Source organism: Triturus cristatus, chromosome 4_1 (assembly GCF_964204655.1).
Source record: "Triturus cristatus chromosome 4_1, aTriCri1.1, whole genome shotgun sequence".
In the NCBI taxonomy this organism is placed as follows: domain Eukaryota; kingdom Metazoa; phylum Chordata; class Amphibia; order Caudata; family Salamandridae; genus Triturus; species Triturus cristatus.
Window position 1 is genome coordinate 1,161,338,584 of NC_140585.1, and position 26,932 is coordinate 1,161,365,515.

General features: G+C 47.8%; 1 protein-coding gene across 8 annotated transcripts in view; it reads right to left on the reverse strand.

The window, feature by feature from the left end:
- Positions 1-26,932, reverse strand: part of BRD4 (bromodomain containing 4) — a 1,415,251-nt gene that overhangs the window by 591,896 nt on the left and 796,423 nt on the right. The gene's annotated exons all lie outside the window — the stretch shown is intronic.

The window sequence follows — 26,932 nt, forward strand, 5'->3', positions numbered from 1 at the left end:
CCTTCTCTGGTATTGCTCTGGCAGATGTTTTAGGAGTTCGCCCACTTCCTCCCAGTGCTGGTATGCGTGCCTGTTGATGAACGCATTTGAATTGGCGATGTGCCATTGGATCGCCGCACTCCTTTCCATTTTCCTTCCCATTAGGTCCATTCTCCTGCTTTCCTTGTCTGGAGGTGGTCCTGTATTTGTGGGTATATTGGCCCTCTTCCTCACAGTGGATGCTATGATTGAATCCGCTGGTACTGATCCGCTAATATACATAGGGTCCCCCCTGGAAGAGTGTTTGTAATTCTTCTCAGTCCTTAGAGTTACTGCTTTACACATAGCAGGTTCCTTGAAGGCCTCCCTCCCCTTGTCAAGCACACTTGGGAGCATGGACAGGAACTGGCTTCTGATCTGGGATGGTAACAATGTCTCCAGCAGGAAGCAAGATTGAGGGTTCACCTCCTCTAGCTGCACTCCATACGTGTCTGCAGCCCTCATAACAACCTAGTTATAGATTCCTAAGTCGTCCGTCGGCGAAGGATAGGATTTTACTCCCTCTTCTGGGGATTCGGTGTCGAGATCGTGCCACTGCAAGTCTTGGGCCTCCGAGGATGTCGAGTTCTGGTAAGTCAGTTAGTCTTCCTCACCTTCGGCATTGCCATAATACAGGTCTTCCTCCTCCTGTTCTCCATCTCAGACGCGTGCTCGGTGTCGAGGGTTTAGGCCTTTCTCTTTGTGGTTGTCGACGTATAAGTCGTAGCCGCTTTCAACCCTTCATTTTTAGACGTCGAAGGGTCCCCGTCTGTACTGCTCTTCGAAGCCTTGCTTTATTTTGGGTTTCTGCCGTCTTGGAGTCCTTGTCAAAGGAACCGGTGGGCTGTTTGTCCTTGGATGCAGTTGCGGATGTCGAGTTTTTCGACGGCTATGCTCTTTGAGGACTTGGGCTCACTCTTTCGAGTATCAGTGGAGTGCCTGGGGTTCGACGACTCTTACCTCCTTTGGCATTTTCTTTTGGACCTCGACGACTGACGTCCTTTGGTCCTTCGGCGATGTTGTCCTCTTCTCCACTGGAGAGGCCCAAATCTTGAAGCGATAGAGGTGCTCCCTGTCCCTGCATGTTGTAGTTTGCTCTTCTTTGCCTCTCTCTTACTCTGAGGGTCTTCGGAGTGAATGCGGCGCAGGCGTTGCAGTCATCGCTTCGATGGTCGAGCAGCAGGCAGAGATTGCAATCTGGGTGTTGGTCCTTCTGCGCGTACCTGTAGTGGTAGTTGGTGCAGAATTTAAAGGGTATTTTGTACATTACCGCATTCTCCGCAGGAACGTCGAAGTTCTCGATGCTTTTCTCCTCTACGTGACTCGTAGTCCGATATGTTCTAAGGTGATTTTCTGATTTTCCTGTTTTCTCGTGGATTCTTCTCTCCAAGTTGTGGAGCTCCCTCACTGACGATCCAGACCCAACGGCGGAAAAGAAGAATCTGAAGATGGTGACCAAAGGTGGGAGCTTCCGGAGGAAGCGCGTCGGCGTCACGGAAAGGCACCAAATGGTGGAAGCACGTCGACGTCATGAAGAGGCACCAAATGGTACGTCGATGCCCACCTGGGCCAAGACAAAAAAAAAGAGAAGAAATACAACAATTTCGGACCCAACCACTAGATGGCGGAATAATGCACAGCATAGTGAATCCAGAAAGATTCACGCTGCAAAACCATGTTGCTGCCATGCATTTGTCTTTTCAATTAAACATTTGACATCAATGCCATATTTGCTCCTTTCTTTCCAGCGGCATGTGCTTTTGGTTTTACCTACAGGCTATTAGCCACAGTACAGAAAATTTGTATTGCCTGAACTATTCATGTAGAAACTGTTCCTTTAAATTTTGCAGTCCTAATGCTTGTGCTGTGTGAGCTACAAAGGAGTGTTTTGTCTTATTGACATCTTTAATCCTCTGTATGTAGTATATTTTGGCCCTTCTTACATCCAGCCACAAAGGTCTTTGTGATACATTTGTAGTTTTATGAAATAATAATAGTAACTATTGTTTGATTAAAGTGAAATGCTTTAACCCCCTTAGGCATTTATTTTGGGTGTCCTCTCATAATAACGTAGTTGAACAAGTTACTTACCTTCGGTAACAATGTATCTGTAAGAGACATGTGTTAGGTATAGATTCCTTACCCTAGAATTCCCCCAGGCATCAGACTGGATCCGGAGAATTTTTTCTTAGCAGTACCCCTGCATGTTGGTAGGTGGCATCAGTCGTCTCAGTCTTGGGTGTCGCTGGGATGACGTCACAGTGCCTACATAGACGCCGCGCCTGCGAACTGACGTCAGTTCTGACACGACTTTCCACACCAGAAGCGCAGAGCCATGAAAGACACCGACCACTGGTGTGCCACAACTAGAGCCCTAAAAGAGATTCCCTATCCCCAGAAGTCAGTTCGCAGAGCAGGGAGGATGGGTGGGGGCGTTCACGATTCTACAGATACATCGTTACTGAAGGTAAGTAACTTGTTCATCTGAAAGAGAATGTTAGTTATAGATTCTGACCTTAGAATAGATACCCCCAGCAATACCAACCCCGGAGGAGGGTCTGTGAACTAAGTTCACACCAGAAAATACTGGAGGATAGAACAGGCAAAATAGCTGTCCCTCTGGACTTGGCTATCCAGACAGTAATGCCAGTAGAATGTGTGCAAGAATCCCCACGTGGCCGCCTGGCATATGTCAAGCAGTGGAACTACACGTGCTAATGCAGTGGTTGGTGCCGTAGCCCCAGTAGAATGAGCACACAGCCCCACTGGAGGTTACTGTTTTTTCTAAAGCGTAACAGATTTTAACACAAAGGACAACCCATCGAGATAGTTACGCTTTTGAACAGCCCAACTTTTCTTGGCACCTACATAGCCAACGAAAAGTTGATCATTCACCCGGAAATCTTTTGTGTGGTCAAGGTAGAAAGACAAGGCATGCTTGGGGTCCACACGGTGGAGACTCTCCTCCTCCTTGGAAGGGTGCGGAGGCGGGAAAAAGGTGAGCAAAGTGATTGTTTGTCCTATGTGAAATGGTGTTACCCCTTTAGGAAGGAACAAGGGCCTCGATCCAAGCACCACTTTGTCCGGATGCACAGAGATGAAAGGGGGCTTAGAAGACAGAGCCTGAAGCTCACTCACCCTGCGAGCAGAGGTGACAGCAAAGATGGCAGTTTTTAGAGTAAGGAGGATGAGAGGACAGTTGTGAAGAAGCTCAAAGGGAGCACACATAAGATATGTGTGAACAAGATTCAAGTACCACTGGGGCATTATGAAAAGAGATGGAGGAACAAGATGAGTAATGCCCTTCAAGAATTTACTTACAATAGGAGACTTGAATAAGGATGGGTGATCCGGCATCCGAAGAAAAGCAGAGATAGCAGCAAGATAGCCTTTAAGAGTGCCCAGAGCAGAGTCCTGATGGGCCAAAAAGTATATATAAGAGAACCTCTGAAAGAGGGGCAGAAAGGGAATGCACAGCACCATGCCACAAACTTGTTCCATCTACAGTCATATACCTGGCTGCCAATATGACATGACAAACTTCGGGTGAAAGGTCAAAAGCTGTCAACTGTCGCCGCTCAATCTTCAAGCAAGAAAAGTCGAGGCTGGACAGGATCGGGTGAAGAACCATCTCCTGCTGCTGCAACAGAAGATCCTCCCGAAGGGAAAGTCTGATCGGAGGATGGACGGCCATGCTCTGTACCTCGGGATACCAGACTCTTCCTGCCCAGTCTGGAGCCACAAAAATGACCTGGGCCTGGTCGTGCTTGATCTTCTTCAGCACTTGCGGCAGAAGTAGTATAGGCGGAAAGGCGTACAGGAGGTCGCAACTCCACTCGCGACGAAAAGCGCCGCCGAGCGAGTGCCGCCTTGGAAACTTCAACACGCAAAACTGCTGACATTGTGCGTTCTCTTCGGTGGCCAACAGATCTAACCAAGGCTCTCCACTGCTTAAAGACCTTGCACCACCTCCGAGTGAAAACGCAATTTGTGATCTACCAGGCACCGACGGCTGAGTTTGGCCACCCTGGCATTCAGAGAACGTGCCAGGTGTTGAACCACCAGCATCATGCCCTGATTTTCCAGGCATGTCCAGAGGCGAAGAGCCTCTTGACAAAGGGTACACTATCCCACCCTGCTTGTTGCAGTACCATATGGCGGTGGTGTTGTTGATTAACACCTGCACCACTTTCCCTTTGAGGGAGGGAAGGAATGCTTTCAGTGGCAGGCAGATCGCCCGAATCTCCAACAGGTTGATATGGAGCCCGGACTCAGTCGGAGACCAGATGCTTCTGATCTCCGCCTCTCCCGGATGGCCGCCCCATCCCAGAAGTGACGCATGTCACCACTGTGTGATCTGGTTGGGGAAGGGAGAGGGATCTGCCTCTGACCCTAGCTTGGTTTATTAACCACCACTGCAATTGTTGTGCAGTTCCCTCCGAAAGCTGGATAGAGTCAGAAAGACTCCCCTGGTGCTGCGCCCACTGGAACTTCAGGTCCCACTGCAGAGTCCGCATATGCCATCTGGCATGATCTTTCAGCAAGATGCAGGAGGCCATGAGGCATAGCAGCCTCTGGGTCATTCTCACCGAAATCCGGGATAGAGGCCGAAACATTGGTATCATAGCCAAGGCTCACTGCTCGGGTCCAGAATAGCTCAGATGAAGGGGAGCGTCTAAGAGGGAGTCAGGTGTGACTTCGGCAGGTTGCCAGTGAACCCTAGTGAGTGCAGCAGGTATGCGTAGTCTGGAGGTGGGAGATGACAGCCTGGGGTAAGCCTGCTTTCAACAGCCAGTAGTCAAGATAGTGGAAGACTGGACCCCCAGATCTGCGTAGATGAGCTCCGACCTCCACCATCACTTTTGTGAACACCCGAGGGGCACTGGAAAGGCCAAAGGGGAGCACCGTGGACTAAAAATGCTTGTGGCCTACTGTGAACTGTAGGAAGAGTCTGAGGCTGGCAGGACGGGAATATGGAAATTGGTGCCCTGCAAGTCCACCGCCACCATCCAGTCTCCAGGGTCGAGGGCAGACAGGACCTGAGCCAATGGGAGCATTCTGAACTTCTCCTTCTGGAGGAAGCAGTTGAGGGCCCAAGGTCTAGAATAGGGCGCAGGCCTTTGTCTTTTTTAGGCACCAAAAAGTAGCGGGAATAGCAACCATGACTTACTGCTGGGGCAGGGAGCCTCTTGATAGCTCCCTTGGACAAGAGAGCTAAGACTTCCTGGCGGAGAAGCGCCAAATGATCCTATGACATATGATTGAAAGACGGTGGCATGGAGGGCGGAGTCGTCTCGAAAGGGAGGAAGAAGCCCTTGCGGACTATTTACAAACCCCCCCCTTTCCATTGTGATGGATTGCCAGTGGGGAAGGTGATGGCGAATCCTGCCGCCCACTGGCCATTGATAGGCCTGAAATGTCAGACTAACAGGGTTTGGAGACTGCGGCAGGGGGAGGAAAAGGGTGGACTGGCCCGCAAGCTGTCTCTCAGACCCAAGAGGTCACTGGGTCCAACGTCCATGGCCACGGAGAGGCTGGGCAGCTTGTGTGAACCAGTGGCTGGACTGGGACGGACGTGGCTGGATGCCCCTTCCTTAGCCACGAAAGGGGTGAGAAGACTGGAGTGGTCAGGAATGCGCAGCGAGGCACAAAGATCTGGCCGTAGCCTGAGAGTCTTTAAAGCGCTCGAGCGCGGAGTGTGCTTTTTTGCTAAAAAGACGACGGCCATCAATGGACATGTCCAGCAAGGTTGACTAGACGTCCCCCGAAAAGCCCGATGTCCTCAACCAGGCGTAGCGCCTAAGGGCTACCGACGTGGGAATCGTTCTGCCCAGTGAGTCGGTAGTATCCAGTCCACATCTTATTGTGAATTTGGCTGAGTCTCTCCCATCCGGGCACTGAGGCAGCACCTGCGCAACCCTATCCCATATGGTCTTGGAATATCGGCCCAAGAGGCATGCGGTATTCACAGAACGCAGAGCCGAGCTGGAGGAAGAGAACATACGCTTGCCAAGGTGATCCAGCTTCTTGGATTCCCTATCTGGGGAGGAGAAGGGAATGCGCCCTTTGAAGTAGAGACTTAGAACACCAAGCTCTCGGGCGAAGGGTATTGGGTGAGGAAAACTGGGTCACCAGGGAGGGTGCAATGGCGGCGGGCAATCGTCCTTTCCACAAAAGCCTCTGCGCTGGGCTTGGACCAGGTGCCCAGGAGGAAGTCAGTGAGAGCTTCCTTGAAGGGCAGAAGGGGTTCAGAAGAGGATGCCGCAGGCTGAAGCACCTAAATCAGGAGGTTAGTCCTGACTGACACTGAAGGGAGCTTGAGTCCCAAGACCTCAGCCGCCCTTCACACCACCACAGCGTAGAACGTCTCCTACTCCGTAGCCGCGGTTGGGGGAGAAAGCATGCCAAGGTCTGGAGAAGTGTTCAGACCACTGGCGTCACCCAGGTCCTCTCTCCAGTCTGGTTCTTTCAGCTGGTCTGCTAAACGGTCCAGACACCCCTCCCAGTTCTCATCACCACACTCTGGTCGATAGGGAACACCAGGGATGAACAGGGTAATAAAAGTACCCTCCAGCGTTGGCGCCGATGTCGACCGACGTCTGTCCGGCTCCATGTCCAAATCGAGGATGAGGCTGGGGTTGACGCCGACAGGGGGTACAGCCGGCGTCATGGGTGTCGACGTCAGGATCGGTGACGGGGAAGGGACAGTAAGATCGACCAGCGTCGATCCGGATCCAGGGCTGGATCTGCGGGGGCCCTCCGGCAAAAGGCCACTGGCATGGAAGGCCCAGGGTCCTGACCGGCTACACAGGACCCTAAGACACACCAGTGGAGTCAGGCTGCCCAAAAACGAGGTGCAAGGCCTCGAAGCAGCTCTTTAGTTGGGCAGTAGATGCTCCAGCTCCTGGAAAGGGTGGGAGGCGCAGTCGTCGTCTCAGGAATGAGCGCCTGAGACGGTGCCTTAGAGCGACAACACTCCAAGTCCCACGTTGCGCCGGCCGACCGATGGGGAGAAGGCAAAGAGTGCGGAGCTACTTCGCCTCATTCTTCTTGGACATACCAGAGGAGCTCGATGACTTGGAGTGCGACGTGGAGTGGGGGCTCCACAGGCAGGTACAAGAAGTTCCTCTCAAATGAGAGTGACACAGAGCCAACCGCCGGGCCTCCAACAACTTTCGGGACCTCTCTCGCAGAGTCTTAGGCGCCATGGCTTGACAGTCCGAGCACAACTTTGGGTCGCGGTCGCGCTCCTAACACCAAAGACAAACGAGGTGCGGGTCTGTCTCAGACATCCCCTTGTGACAGGCATCTAAGGACTTGAAGTTGGTCCAACATTGTGACATCCCTTGCGTACCAGGAGTCAAATGATTCACAAAGAAGTCGACAAAAGTCGCAAAAAGTTTAGCCAAAAATAGGCTAAGGGGTAGCTCTCTCTGTATGTGCGCTAGGCTGGTATGGAAAAAGAAAGAACTGACGTCAGCGCACAAGGGCGGTGTCTATGTAGGCACCGCAACGTCATCCCGGCGACCACGACGCTGAAGACGGACGAGGAGTCATCCAACATCACCTACCGACGCGCAGGGGCACTGCTAAGAAAAAATTATACAGATGCAGTCTGACGCCTGGGGGAATTAGAAGGTAAGGAATCTATAACTAACAGTCTCTTTCAGATTAAATAATTAAGTATGGCTCTTGTATTGTCAATACGAGTACTTCACCAAAACATTCTAAATAAAGTAATACTAATAAGAAGCCTATCTTTAGTGTGAATGCATTAGTGAAGCATATGCATTGCTTCAAAGGATGGTTTCAATAATCCTGCTAATACTAATGTAAAAGCTCTGCGGGTTGTGGGGGGGTAGACTTTTTGTATCCTCTAAAACCGTGGTTCTTAACCTTTGGAATGGAGGCCCATGGAGGTCTGAGAAGCTTATTCAGGGGCTGGGCGATAAGATTATAAAATTAAATAATATTAACAGATTTAAAGTTGAAAGTTTGTAAATATTATGTAAATGAAGGAAATTAAAATTGGAAGCTAAAAATTATGTTAGCATCCTCAGACTGATTTGTGAAAGCCTTTCCTGGGCGGAGGTGTTCACACCTCCCCCAGCCCAGGAAGAGATATCTTTGGCAGGAGTGCTTCAAAGGCCTGCCAGCCTTTGTAATGCGACCCCCAGCCTCTCCTGCTAGCTGGAGCAGGCCCTCTTCCTGTCTCCCCTCCATTTCGGAGGGAAGACAGGCAGGAAAAAACAAACCAGCCCAGGAAGTGTGCCCACCTCTGCCAACTCCACCCCTCAGGTGGCGGAGGCGAGGTGAAGCCCACTCTCCAGTGTTCGCCATCTTGCAGATGGCAGGCACTCCCCAATCGGAACTAGGGATTGTGCTCACTCCCCCACATGGGGTGAGCACACCAAGGGTGTAGTCACCCTAAGGTCAGTAGCCCATTGGCTACTGACTACAAGACCCCCAAAACGCCCCCTAAATTTAGTATTTAAGGGGCAGCCCTGAACCAAGAAAGAAGATTCCCGCAACCTAAGAAGAAAAAGGATGAAACAAGACGCCCAGCAGAGGAGACTGCAGAGAACAACTGACTTTGCCCCAGCTCTACCGGCCTGTCTGCAGTTTCCAGAGATCCTGCACCTAAAATCGTCTTGTCCTGCAGCTAGCGACCTCCAGAACCCCTGGGAGGACTGAATGCCTTCAACAAAGACCGGATCTCATGTGAACAGCAGCCCTGTTCAAAAGAAACTCCGAAAACTGACTCTGAGCCTGCTGAGGACAAAGAAACCCGACGCCTGGAACTATCACTGCACCCGTCGCCTACGGCCCGAGTTAGAGTGGCCCACCGGTCCCAGCTAGGTCCCCCAGTGCTCCAGAGTCCGAGTCCACCGTGGGTTGACCCCTCCAGGACTCCCCGACATCACCTGTAGCCTCTGCACAGAGAACCCCCCCCCCCCCCAACCGCGAGTGGCCCGGTAAGGTGAAATCCGACCTCAAAAGATACCCCTGCATCCAGCCGCCCTGTAGAAAAGAACCCAAGGTGCATCTACGTCCCCGAGCCCTCCAGCTTACCTGCCCAGCTGTTGGTTCCTCCCGGAACGGAAGTCTTCCTGGATCGAGCCTGCAGCTGAAAACCAAAACCGAAAATCCCCATTGAAAACAGGGCACGCTACGCCAAAACAGCACTCTGCACCCGGCCGCCCCAGAGCCGCTGAGGGTGCACTTTTTGTGCCAACTTGGTTCCCCATTTGCCCTGACCTAAACCCTAGGAGCTTGGCTCCCACAACCCCGTGGCCTGCTAGCCAGCAGCCACCAACCAGAGCCCCCCTATCCTCCATAGGATAACATTGGGCCTCAACACTCTGCACCCAGCCGCCCTAGTGCCACTGGGGGTACAGTGCATCACTGACCCTGGGGGACCCCCGAGTCTTGCCCCAGAACCCTAGCTCCAAAGACAGAATACTTACCTCGAAACCGATAACCTGATTTTCCTCACAGGATAACATTGACAGTTTTTCTCCCAAAAAGTTTCTAGGTGTCGACTTCGAAAACTAAGAACATTCTTTAAAAATCACACAAATAACCTAACCGAATTTTCTCAACTGTTTGCAGGAAAGGTGCCAGTGCTGAACCTAGGTGCCCAGCACGGAGTAAGAAAAGGAACCTAGAAGTAACTTACCTGTGAATTGAATTTCCTTCCATAGGATAACATTGGTATTTTTTTGTGAAAAGGTTTCGAAGTGTCAACTTTTGAAAAATAAGAATATTCTTTACAAATCGTACAAACTACAAAAATGTAATTACTTACCTGTTTTAAGTAGATGTACCAGTGCTGAATCTAGGAGTCCAGCACTGGATTACAAAAGTAACACAAAAGTAACTTACCTGCAATTTACAGGAAAAGCCTATGTATTTCAATGTACTGGTACAAAAAGTTTTTAAGTGTGGACTTTTGAAATTTGAAAATATTCTTAAAAAATCGTTGTGAGAAAGTGGCTCGGTATATACTGTTCCCAAATAGGTACAGTGTGTATAGAGTGCACAGTCCCCAGAGGTTTGGCAGAGGCTAAAGTTAGATATAACCTTACTCTCTAAAGTGGTAGCTTGGTCGAGCAGTAAGGCAGTATCAGAGGATAGTGTAAAGCATTTGTTGTACACACTCAGTCAGCAAAATGGTTCCACACACTCAATAACTGAACTCTAGGCCAATGGTTTATATAAAAAATATATGTCTGTTTTATTTTAGAACCAACAATAGGTATTAAAATATACTTTCTCAGAATGAGATGCTTTATATGAATACGTTTGCAATATTCAATTGGCTTTTGTAGAAAGTTACAAGTTGTTGCAATAGGCAACACAATTTTAAACACAATAATGCATTGAGATCAATGGAAGTTTCAAGTTATTTGCAATAGATTACTTTCAGGATTACTTTTGTGATTCCAGGACTGGATCCTAGATTCAGTCCTGGGACAGTACTTAGAAACAAGTGATAAAAGTTGACTTAGTTACTACTAGGATTTTTAAGTAATATTTTGCTATTTTAAAAGTTGACAGAAGAAATTTCATAGAAAACAGTCAATGATTCCCTATGGAAGAAAATTCAAGTTGCTGGTATAGTATGTTCTCGTTACTTTTGTAATCCAGTACTGGGTGCCTAGACTCAGTACTGGGACCTTTATCCAAAACAGGTAAGTAATTACGTTTTCACAATTTATACGATTTTTGAAGAATATTTAAAGTTTGCAGAAATCGACACTTAGAAGAAATTTCACAGAAAAACAGTCAATGATTTCCTATGGAAGAAAATTGGGTTACTGGTAAGTCCGATTGTGAATAGTTTTCAGGGTCAGTGCTGGGCACCAAGATCCAGCACTGGGAGCTCACCTAATAGCAGGTGAGTATTTTCGTTTTTGTTACTCGGCGGATTTTTGGTGAATATTTTAAGTTTTGAAAACTCCACACTTAGAAGAAATTTCAGAAGAAACCAGTCAATGTTACCCTATGGAGAAAATTGAGTTATCGGTTTTCAGGTAAGTACTCGACTGGCAAAGTTAAGGTTCTGGGCACAGACTCAGGGGTCTCCCAGGGTCGGGTAGGTACAGTTGTTACACCCTCAGCGGCACAGGGGCAGAGTGAGTTAGGCCCAATGTTATCCTATGGGAGGCAGGGGGCCTTGGTTGGTGGCTGCTGACTAGCAGGCCACGCGGCTATGAGAGCTGGGCTCCTGGTCACTTGCTCAGGGCAAATGGGGAAGTAGATAGTGTGAGAAAGTGGCTCTGTATATACTGTTCCTTAATAGGTACAGGGTGTACAGAGTCCACAGTCCCCAAGGGTTTGATAGAGGCTAAAGTTAGATATAACCTTACTCTCTAAAGTGGTAGCTTGGTCGAGCAGTAAGGCAGTATCAGAGGACAGTGTAAAGCATTTGTTGTACACACTCAATCAGCAAATGGTCTCACACACTCAATAACTGAACTCTAGGCCAATGGTTTATATATAAAAAATGTATGCTTGTTTTATTTTAGAACCAGCAATTGGACTTAAAATATACTTTCTTGGAATGAGAAGCTTTATATAAATACTTTTGCAATATGCAATTGACTTTTGTAAACAGCTACAAGTGGTTGCAATAGGAAACTATTTTAAACACAACAATGCATTGAGCTCAATGGAAATTTCAAGTTATTTGCAACAGATTACTTTTAGGATTACTTTTGGAATTCCAGGACTGGATCCTAGATTCAGTCCTGGGTCAGTACTTATAATCAAGTGATGAAAGTCGACTTAATTACTGGGATGATTTTTAAACAATATTTAGCTATTTTAAAAGTTGACACTTAGAAAATATTTCAAATAAAACAGTCAATGATTCCCTATGGAAGAAAATTCAAGTTGCAGGTACAGTACGTTCTCGTTACTTTTGTAATCCAGTACTGGGTGCATAGACTCAGTACTGGGACCTTTAACCAAAACTGGGAAGTAATTACGTTTTCAGATACTATACGATTTTTAAAGAATATTTAAAGATTGCAGAAATTGACGGAAGAAATTTCACAGAAGAACAGTCAATGATTTCCTATGGGAGAAAATTGGGTTACTGGTAAGTACAGTTGTAAGTATTTTTCAGAGTCGGTGCTGGGCACCAAGATCCAGCACTGGGAGCTCACCTAAGAGCAGGTGAGTATTTTCGTTTTTGTTACTCGGCTGATTTTTGGTGAATATTTTAAGATTTGAAAAGTCCACACTTAGAAGAAATTTCAGGAAAAAGCCAGTCAATGTTACCCTATGAAGAAAATAGTTATCGGTTTAAAGGTGAGTACTGGACTGGCAGAGTTGAGGTTCTGGGCATAGGCTCAGGGGTCCCCCAGGGTCAGGTAGGTACAGTTGGTTCACCCTCAGCGACTCTAGGGCGGCCGGGTGCAGAGAGAGTTAGGCCCAATGTTATCCTAGGAGGGATAGGGGGGCCTTGGTTGGTGGCTGCTGACTAGCAAGCCACGCGGCTGTTGGAGCTGGGCTCCTGGTCACTTACTCAGGGCAAGTGGGGAAGTAGGTAGGTGTAGTGGTTGGACTGCCAGGGCCACTTGGGCGGCTGGGTGCAGGGTGCTTTTAAGCCTTCGGGCGCTCAATTGATTTCAATGGGAAATCTCTGGTTTAGAAAAAGACTGCAAGCTCTGGGACGAGGATTCTTCAGGTGCCCCCATCACTTCGAGAGGTAAGTTGGGCAGTTGGAGGATAGGTAGGAGTCCAGGGCACACTCAAAGTACATTCAGCAATTCAGCAAAAAGTGAGGGCATACCATGCAAGAAAGATGGCACTTTCTCACAGATAGGTGCAAAGGTTACAATGCCAGGGCCACTCGGGCGGCTGGGTGCAGGGTGCTTTTGAGCCTTCGGGCGCTCAATTCATGTCAATAAGAAAGCTCCGGTTTAGAAAAAGACTGCAAGCCTGGGGAAGAAGATTCTTCATGTGCCACCACCACTTCCAGAGGTAAGTTGGGTAGTTGGAGGATAAGTAGGTACCCAGGAGTTGGGCACAGGGGGCCGCAGAGCGCCGGGTGCAGGGGTGCCTTTTGGTGTCGGGAAATCTTACCCTCTGTTGATCGGGGTTGGGGGGGGTACCTGATTCTGAGGCTGCAGGCGTCATCAGGAGCATAGAGGGAGGTCCTTGGGTGCCGGACTCAGGGTCACAGTCGCCAGGGGGGTCGTCCTCGTGGTCTTTGTTCACTCCAGCACAGGCAAGGCTTGGCGGGTGCAGAGTGTGCAGGGTTCGCGGTTCCGGGCTGATGCCAGGGATTAAAAGCAGATTTTGAGTAGAGCCTCTACTCATGGGAGTCCCAGGTGCTTAGAGCCAAAAGGTAGCCAGGTCCTCCGGGGTTTGTGAGGTTGCTGGCCACAAGAGGTGTCGGGTTGTAGCAGGAGCAGGTTCGAGGGTCGACAGGCCGGTAGGGCTGGGGCCAAAGCAGTTGGTGTCTTCATATTCTTAGCAGCTGCAGGGCAGGTCGTCTTTCTTCTTGCTCTAATTTGTATTTTGGAATCTGGAAAAGGAAGGATCAGGGTGCCCTTAAATACTGGATTTAGGGGCGTTACAGGTAGGTGAAGGGCAGGGACCAATGGGCCCCTGTCCTGGGGTGGGTACATCCCCTATCCTGCCTCTCCCCTGTGGGAGGGGGCAGTGGCCTAGTCCTGATTGGGTAGGGCCTCCCATCTTCAAGATGGCGAGCGCCCAGAGATGTGCTTCACCTCGCCTCCCTCACCTGCGGTGTGGGGTTGGCAGGCTGGCACATCCCCTGTCCTTATTTGGGGTTTCCAGCCACGCTTCCCGCCAGAGTGGGGGCTGCCAGTGGCCTGGGGAAGCTCTCAGAGGCGGCATGCCTTTGAAGCTTCCCCCTGCCCATCCTGGGGGGAGGAGATCTAGCACCTCACCCAGGATGTGCATTGTTGCAGGCCCAGGAGAGCAGGGGCTCTACTACCCAGGGGGTCCAGCAACATGTCTGCTGTGTGGCAGCCTAGGCAGCCCCCCAGACCACACGTGGATTGTAGGTTAGGTTTCAGGGGGCATCTCTAAGATGCCCTCTGGTGTGCTTGGTACATTAAATCCCACACTGGCATCAGTGCGGGTTTAATGTGCTGAGAAGTTTGATACCAAAATTCTCAGTCTTTAGTGCACCATGTACTCTTAATGGCAGCACTGCACTTACAGTGCCCAGGAATGGACCTGGGTACTGTAGGAGCACAGGGCTCCTGCTCCTGTGCCCACACCACTGGCATAGGGCACCCAACTAGAGGGGTGGCTGACGTATGCCAAGGCAGTGTGGGTTGTGGGCATGGCACACAGGGATGTGTGCCATGTCGACTTTATTTTGCCTTGTACCCAGACACTCAGCCTGCAAGGGCAGTGTGTGTGTCATAGGGTACAGGGCCTCTGAGGGTGGCACAATGAGTGCTGCAGCCCTTAGAGGCCTTCCCTGGTCACAAGGCCCTGGGTACCATTTACCAGGGGCTGACATGTGGCCACGGTTTGCCAATTTGGGTTTTAGGTTCTTAGGGAAGGAACATAGGCCCTGGGCACCTGATTGGCAGGAGTCCAGGGCACACTCAGTCAAAGTACATTCAGCAATTCAGCAAAAAGTGGGGGCATACCATGCTAGAAAGATGGCACTTTCTCACAATCGTACAAACTACAAATACGTAATTACTTACCTGTTTTAAGTAAGTGTCCCAGTGCTGAACCTAGGAGTCCAGCATTGGATTACAAAAGTAACGCAAAAGTAATTTTACATGCATTTACTTTAAAAAGCCATTCATTTCAATGTACTGCATTTACTAAGTATTGCAACCTACTGCATCTCCTGTAAATCAAATCAAGGACAATCTTCATTGCTTTTTAAAACTGTTGACAACAAGTAACTTCTTACTAAAAAGAATTGAATGCTCACCTGTATCAGGCCTGCTTGGTTCTAATAAAATAACAGTATATTTTTTTATACAAAAACAATTGGTTTAGAGTTCAGTCCTTGAGTGTGTGAATTAATTTGCTGACTGAGTGTGTACATCAAATGCTTAACACTGTCCTCCGATACTGCCTTACTCTCCAAAGTGATAGCTTGGTCGAGCAGCAGTAAGGTTCTATCTAACTTTAACCTCTGCCTACCTCTGGAGACCCTTGGACTCTATACACACTGAACCTCACTTTGGTGCAGTATATATAGAGCCAGTTTCTTACAGATTTGACCATGGAATACTTTTAATGCTATACAAATAGTAATGAGTTGCAGCTAGAAAATGTTCCTTTAACAACCATTTACCCCTCATCTTCAATTTTCCTGTGTGTCCACCCCATCCTACATGCGGTGCATCTGTTAAGGTGGCTTGCAGGGACAGGTGTTATGAAAAATCTGCCCGCTGTAGTTTTTGTTCCACCATTTTAGTTTCATGCTGACTTTGCTTGATACAATCACTAGATCCACGCAGTTCCCCTGTTTGAGACCAGTGACTGTTTACCAATTATCGAACTGGATTTATATTTAGGATCAAATTAATACAAAATACCATCAAATCCAACAGTTTCATTTCCATCTTCATGATCGGAGACTGAAAATGTCCAGTGAATTTTATTCTGCTCCTGAAAAGCCTATCCCTTATTTCAATTAGCTAGGTTACTGCTCTCCTCTTTCTTCATTCTGTTTTTAGGTCTCGCCTGGCGTAAGACTGGGCAGACATGCGCAGTCTCGCTGGCGAGATTTAATGACTTTAGGAGATTTCTCTAGTGGGCTTTAAGCCCCGCCGCTCTTTTCCATTGGCTGGCATCACCGTTTATGCTAAACGGTGGCCAGCCATTGCAAAAGAGCGTCCATTGACGTACACTTTTCTCTTTTAGCGCCGTCCCAGTTGGACTGGCTGCCCCGACTTACTGCTGGCGTAAAAGGTTTTTTATCTTTATGGGGCCAAACACATGGCCCCATAAAGATAAGAAACCAGTCATGCGAGCCAGTCAAACTGGGACGCTCTAAAAGAGAGGAGTTGTTGGCGTTGCAGCGCGCGGCGGTGGAGGGCTCTCTCCCTGCAGCTCGCAGAGCAGCCCGCCTGTTGCGTCCTCCATGCCCGTCCTCCTCCCGTTCCAACTCCCATTTGGCAGAGGATGGGGATGGTCTAGGGGACGGGATGTGGCGTGTTGGGCTCCCACGGGGCCTGGGTGGCAGAAGAAATTCAGACCTGAGTGAAGGCATACACTCAGGGGGGAATGGGGCTGACCGGAAGCGACGAGGCAGCACGAGGATAGACAGACTGACTAAGAAACGGGAGAGTCGGCGTGCTCCACAGGAGACAGGTATGACAAGGAAAGGGGTGACCATTAGAGTGCAGCAATAGGCAAGGAGACAGCGTAAGAATAGAGAAACACTTGTGAGTGGTTGAGAGAGAGAGAGAGAGAGAGAGAGAGAGAGAGAGAACCACCAGGCGAGTCTACTACAGACGAAGAGGCGCAGACCAGAGAGGCAGGCACTGAGGAGAGAGTGCAACTGAGTCCGAGAGGAGAGACGACGCTGCCAACAGGGGGCTTGCAGGAGTAGCTCTCTGGTCGCTCGAAGACTCTGACAAGGCTGCACATGGCGCAGGAGCAAGAGCGGAGCAGAGACTGACTCGTGAGAGACTGCCACAGTGTGTCACCTGAGAGCGGTCAGAAAATACTGCTGCACACAGGAGAGAACGGCGACTGTCAAATGCGAGGCAGCAACAGAGAGGATAGACATGCGAATGACACAGGTGAGACTTCAACACAGAGTGTGTCTGAGACGGACAGTGGGGAGACGGTAGCGTGTAGAAGAGAGCTGACACCAAAGAGACTGTAGAAAAGAAGAGAGGCTGAGACTGACACCATAGAGACTGTAGCAACGGGGAGGGGGGCCGAGACTGACACTGCAGAGACGGTAGCACTGAGGAGGGGGCTGAGACTGGCACTGAGGAGAGGACTGACACTGCAGGGACGGTAACCATGATGAGAGGGCTGAGATTGACACTGCAGAGACTGTAGCACGGAGGAGAGGGCTGAGACTGACATTCTAGCAACTTTAGCAATGAAGAGAGGGCTGAGACTGACAGGGCAGAGACTGCAACAAAATAGACCTGGTAAGGGTAGAGGAAAGGGCTTGTTACATGCACAGGGTCGACTGCACGGCGGCAGCAGAGTGAGATGGCCCTAGAGCTGCAGTGTGAGAGATGAGAATGAGAGAAGCTCCGAGGAGAGCAGAGAGAGACGGGGGTCAGGGAAATGCAGAGCACCGGTGCACACATGGAGACTGGTGCACGGACAGGCAGCACCAGGGTTACAGGCAGAGTGAAACAAGATGAGTGAGTGAGACAACTAACTGTGCAGGGTAAATACCAGAAAAGGAATTTGGTGTGAGACGACCAGGAGCAGAAGAGTGAGACTGGGTTGGCGCATGGCCCACGACCAGAAAGAGACAGATTCACACGGGACTAGAGTTGCAGACTGAGGCAGAGGAGGGATGCAGATTGAGACAGAGGACTGTCGATGCTGATTGAGACAGGTCCTGAGAGGTTCAGCGCGGCAGCAGAGTGAGATGGCCCTAGAGCTGCGGTGTGAGAGATGAGAATAAGAGAGGCTCCGAGGAGAGCAGAGAGAGACGGGGTCAGGGAAATGCAGAGCACCGGTGCACACATGGAGACTGATGCACGGACAGGCAGCACCAGGGTTACAGGCAGAGTGAAACAAGATTAGTGAGTGAGACAACGAGCTGTGCAGGGTAAAAACCAGCAAAGGAGTTTGGTGTGAGACTGCCAGGAGCTGAAGAGTGAGACTGGGTTGGCGCGTGGACCACGACCAGAAAGAGACAGATTCACACAAGACTAGAGTTGCAGACTGAGGCAGAGGAGGGGTGCAGATTTAGACAGAGGACTGTCGATGCTGAGTGAGACAGGTCCAGAGAGGTTCAGAGTAGGGATCAAACAGGAGAGAAGTGTCGAGGATCAGAGAGAAGCAGAGTGACACCAAGACTGAGGGCGATGTTTGAGACGGTACCATACAGCCTGGGGGGAGAAAAGGCCAGGCAGGTGCGGGGCAAGGGGAGTTACAATGACAAAGTGGAGTAGAATGTGACAGGGCCGTGGAGAGTATAGCTAGAACAGACCAATATGGTGCAAGAGAGCTGAAAATGAGACCGGGCGAGAGGCAGTCATGCACGCAGAGACAGAACCTGGGAGGTGCATATTTATAGATGAAGGGTGAGAAGTGACACAGAATGAGAGCAGTCCCGCGAGAGGAAGAACCGGAGTGGAGTGTGAGGCACAAGGATAAAGCTGTGGAGTCAAAGACCAGAGAGGTGCAGAGAGCAACAGGAGAGAGGGTGTGACACTGGATAAGAGACGCGGCGTGAGACAGACCCAGAGACGTGCAGAATGAGATTGGACCAGAGGTTCAGAGTGAGAGAGGACCTGTGAAGTGCAGAGTGAGACAGAACTAGAGATATGCATAATGAGACCGGACCAGAGGAGTGCAGAATGAGACATAACCAGAGGGGTGCAGAGTGAGAGAGGACCTGTGAAGTGCAGAGTGAGACAGAACTAGAGAGATGCATAATGAGACAGGACCAGAGGAGTGCATAATGAGACAAGACCATAGGAGTGCAGAATGAGACGGGACCAGTGGGGTGTAAAGTGAGAGAGGATCAGTGAGGTGGAGAGTGAGTGAGGACCCAAGTGGTGCAGATTCGGACAGAACCAGAGAGATGCAGAAAGAAACTGGACATGGGGCTGAAATTCGCACCTGGTTCACCGGTTACAAAGTTGGTAGCTCTGACTGTGACGCCACATTCTCTCCCCTATCCACCTGATCCCATATCTGGTATGAGACCTAAGTGAGACTGACAAATGGGAATAGAAAAGTTTGAGGACATGATGTTGTCATTCAAGGCATGTCTTCGAAAATGATTGCATGTTCACACTCAGTGTGTAATTTAATATCTTCCGTCCAGCAGAGTTAAGAAAGTATATTAAAAAGATGTTTTAAAATGTTTTTTCCGATTCATAACCCTACGATAAAAACATCTAGTGTTGGCAAAGCCAATATATCTTGCCTGTAAAAGGATGAACTATTGGCTTTACCAATGGTTGTTTGTACTTGCACAACAGCTTCAATTGACTGCATGGCCAACTCATCCCTTCATCCTTCTGGGGTCGAAAACATGTGTGCCGTACAGTTGTGATCTCTCTTAGACAAAATGATCAATTTAAAGTGCAGACTACTTGCTGCAATTTGCTTATTTTATGGGCATGGAAGGGGTTGGAGGACCGGTACCAGAAGACTAACACTGAAAAAATATAAAAACAAGTATTAAAAATGCAATAGGTCTCGCCTTTCATTAAGTTAAAGCCATTTGCTATGCTATACAAGACGATTAGCAAAGCAAATGGCTTTATTAAGTTAAAGCCATTTGCTTTGCTAATGGTATTGTATAGCAAAGCAAATGGCTTTAACTTAATAAAAGGCGAGGCCTATTGCATTTTCAATGCTTGTTAAGTCTTCTTTTCTGAAAAGAGGATTTACTTCTTTCGGTTACTGTGAACCCTAACTGATAAAGCAGATTCACAATTGCATGTTTGTGTTCATCATCAAGTTGTTGAGGTAATGGTGCACATGCAAGGTCTGGCGTCTTTACAACTGCCAATGTCTTTCTAAATGCCCACGGGGCAGACGGTATGTCAAATGGTAAAGACTTGAACTGATGTTGCATACCCATCTTCACTAACATGCAATATCGCCAATGAGCTGGATGCACTGGTATATGAAAGTAGGTGTCCTTAAGATAGAGGTCAGCAGATGGTTATTCTCCTCGAATAACTATCACTTCTTGAAGGATTGTCATTTGGAATCTGTCTATGAATGCATTTGCTCACAAACCGTAGGTCCAATATTATATATTTTGCTATAAGGAAATATATTGAGTTTACTCCTGTATCTATCGCCTACTCAGCTGCTTTCTAGATTACATTTTACTGTAATTTTTCTGAAATCTCTTGTTGCATTACTTGATGTGCTCTTTTTTGATTTTAATTTCAATGTTGGAGGTTTTCAGAGAAATGTTATGCAATAAGAAGTGCTTCTTAAAATTTAGCACCAATTTGTCTTTTGTTATTAACTCCCACGAAATCAAGACAGGGTAATAGTTTAATCTCTAAAGGGCTTTGGTAGGTTATTATAACAGCAAGAAAAAGTACTTCTAAAGGCACCAATTCTACATTAAATGAACCATAAAATTTGCTTTAAACTAGAACCTAGTTTCAGTGCAAAGCAAAGATGCAGAAACAAACTAACGCATTGACCGCGTGTTTATATTTTGTGTTTAGAAATATGGCGTCTACAACCCGCTCTAGAGGTCGTCGCTCAATATGCACGGGTGCCATAAGATGCGCTTGACAGTAAGTTTATAAGAACAGTTTACGGTCCATAGCAAAGAGATATCTGCGATAGACCAGTTATAGTAATTGGTATTTGTGTTCTTTGTTTACCACTCTTACAGATGTAATGGAAATTCATGAAAAGTGGCTAAACTTTAATTATGGACGGCCATTGACCGACTGAAGATTCGCGAAAAGCAAACTATTTTGCGTGTTCTCCTCTGACTTTATATGCAAGTTCTTTGCTAAATAGTTCATCAATCTCCGGTTAGACCGCTAAATTAACCCTTTAAATGACAGGCACTATCCTGATTGTTTTAGGTCCTGTGAAGCGAGTTCAAAGCAATTCAGACTTTATTGAAGTGACATCTCGAATTTCAGGTACAATATTTAAAACAGTATATTTGTACCCAAATAGAGAAAAGGAGGTGTACGACTTTGCAGTTTTTTAATTATCCACGTTTAATTTCACTTGTAGATTACACCGTGTTCCAACGCCCTGATGACAATCCCGTGAATCAACGCAGGGATTGGAAACGCGTCGGCCATTTCCATTTGTCCGCCACATAGGTCTACCGTTAATTCCCATTCTCCAAAGTAAGGGTGGATAATTCATCACACACCTGTCGGAGTGGAGATATTTTTCCCATGTGGTCTAAAGTTCCCTTACAAAAAATGCCCGAGTGGTAAAATGGGGAACTTTTAACAACTGTGTCATGCTGGTGTAATTTTTTGCATTCTGTATATTCAATATCGCTTTGTAAATATCATTGCACTGTTTTTTGTTGTATATTCACATTGTTTTTGTATTCAACCTACACACTTTGTATGTTGTATGTATCGCATATCAGGCATGAAGTGAATGTCTATAACAAATATGCTTGAATTGATTACGAAAGAAATGTAATTTTTACAGTAAAAGCATATGAACCTATCGGTCATTGTTTTTTCCGCCAAAAATAAATAGCGGTAAAACAGATAACCAGGTACCTACCACCTTCTTCTTACACATTGAATATTCTTGTATACCTGGTTTGCTAAAGACGGAAAAAAAAAACCAATATATACACAATTTTTCAGAATAGGGCACAGAGGCGGAAGATTTGATCCACTGTGCTGACCCCATTCCTGAATCCCGCCTGCAAATCTGAAAAAACAGAGTTGTCCTGGGCCCAATCAAGCAGTTGTCCAAGAATCAATTGACCGAAAAGTTTCTGGGACAAGTTGATAAGGATGATGGGACTGTAGTTCCCCAGAGGATCTTTGGACCCTTTTTTGTGAATTGGGACAACCTCTGCAGTCTGTCAAGAGCCAGGGATCGGGTAAGCTGCTAGAATAAAATGGAACAGGAGCTGGAAATATATGGCCCATATCAGAGGTTCTGAACTGAGGAGGTCCCATTGATGGAATCGGGGCCAGGCACTTTGTGTACCAGGAGTGCCATAAGCACCACCAATAAATCTGATATATATTACCTACCGGCGGTTGCCAGTAGGTAGTTTTAATTAGGACCTAATTTCTATAGGAAAAGCGTTTTTTTTTTTTTGGACTTGCCTATAACTTTGGTTCGGTTTGACAAACCTTTATGAAATTTTCCCAAAAAAGTGCATTGCTTATTTTAGTTGTGCATGGAAAGTTTCGGGGTGATTCGTCAACCATGGGCCAAGAAAAAGGGGGAGCATAAAAGTGCATTTCCCCTGTTAATTCCCAGAGATTTTAGGCACAACTACAGCACAACTGTTGGACGGAATTGCACCACATGTGGAAGAAAGCTAGCTCTTAGTCCAGAAAGCGCCATTTTTGTTATTTGGTGTAAATCCGTTCAGTAATTTTGGAGATATTAAAGGCAAATTTGTATATCTAGGTGTGCTAACAAGTCAAGACTATTTTGTGATAAATCGCGAATGCGCATGCCAACAGGAATGCAGCAATTGGCTGGCTGGAACATATGTAGAACGTTGTCGCTGCCATTTTAAGTAATGTGCCAAGGTCCTAGGAGCCGAAACTAAAGATGAAAAGTTGTGTACCCTGACCTCATGGCTGCGATATAGACATCGGCCATAAAACATTCTTTAAAAAAAGCACACTTAACAATTAAAACATTTAAAAAGACCCCCCTCCTGGCTACCCTCCCCCCCACACCGAGCCACTACATTTCATAAGGAATATGCTACTTACCAGTATGCATCTGTTCTTGGCATGTCGAGCTGCAGATCTACACACTGTGCATAGATCGCCCTCTGGTGTTGGGCCCAGGGGTTTGCACTTGTTTTTGTCTTGGAAAGTCTTTGGAAGTCACAAGGTATACGACTCCTCCTTTGGATCATAGTGCGCATGGGCTTCAGCTCCATCCTCAAATTGTTTTTCGCCAGCAGGGAAATAATGGAGCTTAGTAAGAAACAGGAAAGAAACCCATGTGTGGTGTATCTAAGTAAGATAATACAGGAACAGATAAAGGTAGCCGGGGAGGCTGGTGGGCGTGTGTAGATCTGCAGCTCGACATGCCAAGAACAGATGCATACTGGTAAGTAGCATATTCCGTTCGAGGCATATGAGCTGCAGATTACACACTGTGCATAGATTGTAAAGCAGTATCCACCCCTAGCGGCGACGACCAGTATCTCTTGCAGTAGTTTGAAGAAATATGCTACTTACCAGTATGCATCTGTTCTTGGCCTGTAGAGCTGCAGATCTATACACTGTGCATAGATCGCCATCTGGTGTTGGGCCCGGATGTTTGCAGTTTGTTTTTCCTCTTGGAAAGTCTTTGGAAGTCATGAGTTCGGTGACTCCTCCTTTGGTTCGTATTGCGCATGGGCTTCGGCTCCATCCTCAGATTGTTTTTCGCCAGCAGGGAAAGATGGAGCGTAGTAGTAACAGTAAAGAAACCCATGTGTATTGTATCTAAATAAGATAAGACTGGAACGGATACAGGTAGCCGGGGAGGCGGGTGGGTGTGTATAGATCTGCAGCTCTACATGCCAAGAACAGATGCATACTGGTAAGTAGCATATTCCGTTCGAGGCATATGAGCTGCAGATTATACACTGTGCATAGATTACATAGCAGTACCCAACCCTAGCGGTGACCACCGGCATCCGTTGCAGTTGTTTGAAACAGTGTTTTTAGTACAGCTTGGCCCACACTAGCTTGTTGCTTGGTCTGCACATCTACACAATAATGTTTTGTGAAGGTGTGCGGTGTTGACCATGTCGCTGCTTTGCAGATGTCATCTAGTGGTATGTTCCCTAGGAAAGCCATAGAAGCCCCTATCTTCCTTGTAGAGTGGGCTTTAGGGGGAACCAATAGCGTTCGTTTTGCTTTGTGGTAGCAAATCTGTATGCATTTTACAATCCACCTAGCTATCCCTGATTTGGAAATAGGGTTGCCTTTGTGTGGTGGGGAGAAGGAAACAAATAGCTGTTTGGTTTTTCTGAAAGGTTGTGTTCTCTGGATGTAAAAGTAAAGCCTTTTTAACATCCAGTGTGTGTAAGGCTCTTTCCGCAACTGTTTGGGGTTGCGAGAAAAAGACTGGTAATTCTACAGACTGGTTTAAATGGAATGGAGAAATGACTTTGGGTAGAAATTTGGGATTGGTGCGGAGTACAACCTTGTTGTGATGCATCTGAAGAAAAGGTTCATGTATAGTGAGTGCCTGTATTTCACTAACTCTTCTGAGGGAAGTGATGGCCACTAGAAAAGCTGTTTTCCATGTGAGAAATTGCAGCTCACACTTATGTAATGGTTCGAAAGGGGGTCCCATTAACCGTGTGAGAACTATATTCAAGTTCCAAACAGGTGAGGGTGGCACTCTGGGTGGAATTACTCTTTTGAGGCCTTCCATAAAGGCCTTGATGGCAGGCACTTTGAAAAGTGAGAGGTGCTGCCTATTTTGTAAATAAGTGTAAATGTAGGGGAAAAGGAATATGCTACTTACCAGTATGCATCTGTTCTTGGCATGTAGAGCTGCAGAGTTGTACACTTAGCATAGGTCGCCATCTGGTGTTGGGCCCGGATGTTTGCAGTTTGTTTTTCTTCTTGGACCGTGCTTGGAAGTCACGAGTTTGGTGACTCCTCCTTCGGTCCGTACTGCGCATGGGCTTCGGCTCCATCCTCAGATTGTTTTTCGCCAACAGGGAAATGATGGAGCGTAGTAATAACAGTGAGAAACCCATGTGTGTTGTATCTAAATAAGATGGACTGGAACGGATACAGGTAGCCGGGGAGGCGGGTGGGCGTGTACAACTCTGCAGCTCTACATGCCAAGAACAGATGCATACTGGTAAGTAGCATATTCCGTTCGAGGCATATGAGCTGCAGATTGTACACTTAGCATAGATTATATAGCAGTACCCAACCTTAGCGGCGACCACCGGTATCCGTTGCAGCTGTTTGAAAGAGTGTTTTTAGTACAGCCTGGCCCACCCTAGCTTGCTGCTGGGAATGCACATCTACACAGTAGTGTTTTGTGAATGTGTGCGGTGTAGACCATGTGGCTGCCTTGCATATGTCATCTAAGGGTATATTCCCTAGAAAAGCCATAGAAGCCCCTAACTTTCTTGTAGAGTGGGCTTTAGGGGGAACAGATAATGTTCTCTTTGCCTTCTGATAGCAAATTTGTATGCATTTTACAATCCACCTAGCTATCCCTGATTTTGAGATGGGGTTGCCTTTATGTGGTGGAGAAAAGGAAACGAACAACTGTTTGGTCTTCCTGAAGGGTTGCGTTCTTTGTATGTAATATAGCAACGCTCTTTTCACATCTAGTGTGTGTAAGGCCCTTTCCGCAACAGATTGGGGTTGCGAAAAGAAGACAGGTAATTCCACTGATTGATTGAGGTGGAAGGGGGTAATGACTTTGGGCAGGAACTTCGGATTAGTTCGAAGTATGACCTTGCTGTGATGCATTTGTATGTAAGGTTCCTGTATGGTGAACGCTTGTATTTCACCAACCCTTCTAAGGGAAGTGATAGCTACAAGGAAAGCTGTTTTCCAGGTGAGAAATTGTAGCTCACATTTGTGCATTGGTTCGAAGGGCGGACCCATTAGTCGTGTAAGGACCAAATTTAGATTCCATACAGGGGAGGGTGGTGCCCTGGGAGGAATTACTCGTTTAAGGCCTTCCATGAAGGCTTTAATAGCGGGCACTCTGAAGAGTGACAAATGCTGTCTGTTTTGTAGATAGGCAGCGATCGCTGCTAGGTGTAGGCGTATGGATGAATACGCCAGGTTACACTTGTGAAGATGGAGCAGATAGCATATGATGTGTTGTATGGATGCATCTAGAGGGTTGATTGTATTGTTACGGCAGTACATTACAAATCTTTTCCACTTTGCGGCATAGCATGCTCTAGTGGTAGGACGTCTGGCTTCCATGATGATGTTCATGCAATCAGGGGGAAGGTTAAGGTACCCGAATTCTAAGATTTCAGGAGCCAGATCGCCAGGTTGAGCTGAGCTGGGTCCGGGTGCCTGATTTCTCCATGGTTCTGGGTTAGGAGGCATGGGGAAAGGTGCAGTTTTTGATGTGGTACCACTGATAGTTGTAGTAGCGTGGTGTACCACGGCTGTCTGGCCCACGTCGGAGCTACCAGAATGAGTGTGAGGGAGTGCTGTTGTAGTTTCCTGACCACTAATGGAATTAGTGGGAGAGGTGGAAAGGCGTATGCAAATCTGCCTGACCAGTTCATCCATATCGCATTTCCCTTGGACAATGGGTGTGGGTATCTGGCGGCGAAGCTTGGGCATTTTTTGTTTTCGTGGGTGGCGAAGAGGTCTATTTGAGGATGCCCCCACTGTTGGAAGAATGGGTGAAGAACTTGTGGATGCAGTTCCCATTCGTGTAGTTGTTGAGTCTGTCTGCTGAGCAGATCTGCTATGGTGTTTTGTACGCCTGGAACATGTTGTGCCAGGAGAAAAATGTTTTGGGGAATTGCCCATCTCCATATGCTCTGGGCTAAGCGGGAGAGCTGGGGAGAGTGTGTCCCCCCCTGTTTCTGTATATAATACATCGCAGTCATGTTGTCTGTGCGAATGAGGACTGCTTTGCCCGAAATCTGCTTTTGGAAAGATTTTAGGGCTAGAAAGATCGCCAAAAGCTCCAGATGGTTGATGTGGAGCGTTTTTTGCTGTGGCGTCCATAGACCTTGCATTGTGAGGTGTAAGAGGTGCGCTCCCCAGCCGGAGAGCGATGCGTCCGCTGTTAGAGTCACTTGGGGAACCGGGTCCAGGAACGGCCGTCCCTTGGAAAGGTTTGTGGTGTTCCACCACTGCAGAGAGTGATGTGTGCGGCCGTCCACCAACACCAGATCCGTCAGCTGACCCTGGGCCTGGTTCCACTGTTGTGCTAGGCACTCCTGAAGTGGACGCATGTGGAGTCTTGCATGGGGCACTATGAAGATGCAAGACGCCATCATCCCTATGAGCTTCATAAACACTCTTGCTGGTAGAGAGTGTTGAGGAAGGAATATTTTGCGTAAGGCTAGAATGCTTGTGAT